The sequence below is a fragment of the Dromiciops gliroides genome, chromosome 2, assembly GCF_019393635.1.
Source record: "Dromiciops gliroides isolate mDroGli1 chromosome 2, mDroGli1.pri, whole genome shotgun sequence".
Lineage (NCBI taxonomy): Eukaryota > Metazoa > Chordata > Mammalia > Microbiotheria > Microbiotheriidae > Dromiciops > Dromiciops gliroides.
This window is the reverse complement of record NC_057862.1, coordinates 176877958-176881616: the sequence shown is the minus strand read 5'-3', so window position 1 is coordinate 176881616 and position 3659 is coordinate 176877958. Positions and strand designations below refer to the sequence as shown.

At 36.6% G+C, this 3659-nt stretch overlaps 1 pseudogene; it reads left to right on the top strand.

Moving 5' to 3' along the window:
* The first annotated feature begins 921 nt into the window (after nt 1-921).
* Nucleotides 922-1392, top strand: LOC122742977 (annotated as a pseudogene).
* Nucleotides 1393-3659: the final 2267 nt, after the last annotated feature.

The following is a 3659-nucleotide window of genomic DNA, read 5'->3' as shown; positions in this document are numbered from 1 at the left end:
AAACCCAGACATCTATGAATAAATATTGTAAGACAAAGAAAATAAGAGAGAGGACTCTAAGAATTCCCAAGAGATCATGGAATGAAAGCAGAATGTTCCCAAATGGTTTAAAAGAAAAATAGAATTATGAAAGCAGAAATTATGGCCTGCGTGGAAGAAATAAATAGCAGAGTAGAAAAACTGGAACTCACAATAATGATTCTTACCAAATAAACAAAAGAGAGAATAATTTATTGAGAATAAAAAAATTTAGAAGTGAAGGTCAATATGGAAGAGAAAAAGAAAAAAAAAGCATTAAAAGAAAACATGGTCGGGGCAGCTAGATGGCGCAGTGGATAGAGCACCGGCCCTGGAGTCAGGAGTACCTGAGTTCAAATCTGGCCTCAGACACTTAATACTTAACTAGCTGTGTGACCCTGGGCAAGTCACTTAACCCCAATTGCCTCACTAAAAAAAAAAAAAATATGATCTCTATACAAACAAAACATTGATCTCAAAGACAGGACATGAGCCAGGTGCCAGCTCCTCTATGTGTTGGCTCTTTCTTGGTATCTTTCTTTCCCACCAAAGACCTCTCCCTGAAGAAAGCCTGGAATCATGTATGTTTTCTAGTAAAGCCAGAGGAACTAAGATCACTCCTCTTCTGAACTCTGGACAGCTCCACTCCCCATAGAGGCAGGAAGTATCAAGTAGTCTTATACAAACAGGCTTGAGCAGTGGGAGCTACACACACACACACACACACACACACACACACACACACACACGTATATGTACATGTATATGTATATGTATATAAACAAATGTATATGTTTGTATATACACACATACATACATATGTATGTATGTATACACAAACATACTTGTTCTTGCTTCCATCTTTTATAAATAGCATTTTAAAAATATTCCTAAGTGCTCCTCCTCCTCCTCCTCTTTCTCATCATCACCACCACCATCATCATCTTCCTCCTCTTCCTCTTCCTGCTCCTGCTCCTGCTCCTGCTGCTTCTGCTTCTGCTTCTCTCCCCCTCACCCTTCCCTTGGAGTGGACCATCCTGGTGCCTCTTTTGTGAAGCAGTGGCTGAGGAGACCCCTAGACTCGCCATGGCCGAAGAAAAGCTGAAGGAAGGAGTCAACACTGAAAACAACAACCACATTAATTTGAAGGTGGCAGGGCAAGATGGTTCGGTGGTGCAATTTAAGATTAAGAGGCACACACCACTTAGTAAACTAATGAAAGCCTATTGTGAATGACAGGGTTTGTCAATGAGGCATATCAGATTCCTATTTGATGGGCAACCAATCAATGAAACAGACACACCTGCACAATTGGAAATGGAGGATGAAGATACAATTGATGTATTCCAGTAGCAGACAGGTGGTGTTTACTAAAAAGAGAACCTGCAACTCTACTCCAGAACTGTGCTCCCAAGGAAAACAATACATTCACAATTAGAAAACCAAGATTTGGTTCATCTACATCCTGACTACTGCAGTATAGTTTTTTCTCTTCATTGATTCCCTTCCCCCATTCCTTTATTGTATATAAAGTAACAGGTGTATGTGCACAGGCATAATGTGTATTTTTTTTTTAACTAAATGGCCGATGGTATGTTTTGATCAACATCAAATGGAGATGGGGAGGGGAAAAAACAAATTGGTTCTGTGAAAATATCCCTTTTCTCCATTAGTGGCATACTCATTCAACTTTTATCTTTATATTCCAGTAAGTTATTTTGCTCTGTTTAACAAACAAACAAAAAAAAGCCGCAAAAAAATCTTTGCATACCTTGTTTGATTGGATAATTTCAATGTTTTTCTTTTATCATTGTAAAACCAAGGATAATTTTATAACTTTTTTGTACATAGCTGTTACATGTAGGGCAATCTCTGTCTCTCAGTAGGGATAAATTACTATAAAGAAATTGATCCTAGATATTTTTCCCTTCAAGTCAAACATCTTGTTGTTTAAATAAACTTCTTATTTAAAATTTTTAAAAAATATATTCCTAAATTGGTCAATAAACTTCCTGGGCATACATATAGGTCCCTTTAGACAAGGGGTTTGTTAGTCATGAGAATGAGCCCCAAAATCTGAAATAGTTTTGAAAGAAGTGTATTAGGTCACTTGTTAAAAAGAGAACTATAATGAAGGTATGGCTCCTTGTACAAATCTTTGTGAGTTTGTAGTCTACAGAGTTCAAAGGTGTAAGGACATTTGCCTGACTGAACTCCGGTAGGAGGTAGCTAGTCTCCAGGACAGTTTAAGATGTATATCAGTCGGTAATCAATCTAATTTAGGTAACCCAAAACAAGCTTTGGGAGGAACACAAAACAATCACTGGGTGGGACCTAAGCATTCCTTTCAACCATCTGTCTTCCTTGGAAGATCTCTGAGGTCAGCCTGACCTCCACAGTAGACTTTTGGGTTACACAATTTTTTAGCCATATAAAGCTAGGTTCAACAATATTAATAAATAAAGCTTTCTGAACAATATAATATTTTCCTACAGGTTCTTAACCCTTTTGATGTCATAAACCTTTTTGGCAATCTGGACCTCTTCCCAGAATAATGTTTTTAAATGAATAAAATACATTGGATTACAAAGGAAATCAATTATATTGAAATACAGCTATCAAAAAAGTTTAAGCAAGTTCATAGATCCCCAAGTTAAAAAGTCCTACTTTATGCAAAATTCTCTTTTTTTCCTCTTAGGAATAATCAATCATCAAGCATTCATTTAGCACTCACTATGTACCAAGAACTGTATGAAGTGTCAAGGTTATAAAGAAAACAAAAACATTACTGACCTAAAGGAGCTTTCATTTTTTTTTTGAGGCAATTGGGGTTAAGTGACTTGCCCAGGGTCACATAGATAGTGTCAAGTGTCTGAGGCTATTGAACTCAGGTCCTCCTGAATCCAGGGCCAGTGCTTTACCACTGTGTCACCTAGCTGCCCCCAAGGAGCTTTCATTTTAATGGGGAAAACAACACATATAATTTTTTTAAAAGATAAGATAAATGCAGAGTAGATGAAAGGTAACCCAGGAAATGTTTCCTTCAGGACTTGATGTTTGAAATTAATCTTAAAGCAAGCCAGGGAATCTAAGAATCAGAATTTAAGAGGAAGAATATTCCAGGCATAGGAAAGAGCTAGTACAAAGGCACAAAGAAGGAAGATGGACTTTTGTATGTGAGAAACAATAAGTAGGTCAGTGTGGCTGGATTGTGTCATTCTAGTTTGTGTCTAGCATGACACAATCCAACCACACTGACCTACTTAATTAAAGTAGGATGTCTAATTTAAAAAAACTAATTATACTTTATTTTAGCATTCATTTTTTAAAATTTTGAGTTCTCAATTTCCTCCTTCCAGTCCCTCCCTGACTCATTGAGAATGTAAGCAATATGATATCAATTATACATGTGAAGTGATTCACATATTTCCACATTAGCCATGTTGCAAAAAAAAAAAGAAAAAAAGCAAGAAAAATAAAGTAAGTGAAAAAAGAATGCTTCAATCTTCAAAGTTCATCAGTTCTCTCTCTAGAGGTGGATAGCACTTTTCATCATGAGTGCTTCAGAATTGTCTTGGATTATTCTATTAATGAGAGTAGCTAAGCTTTTCACAGTCGATCATCATTAAAATATTGCTGTT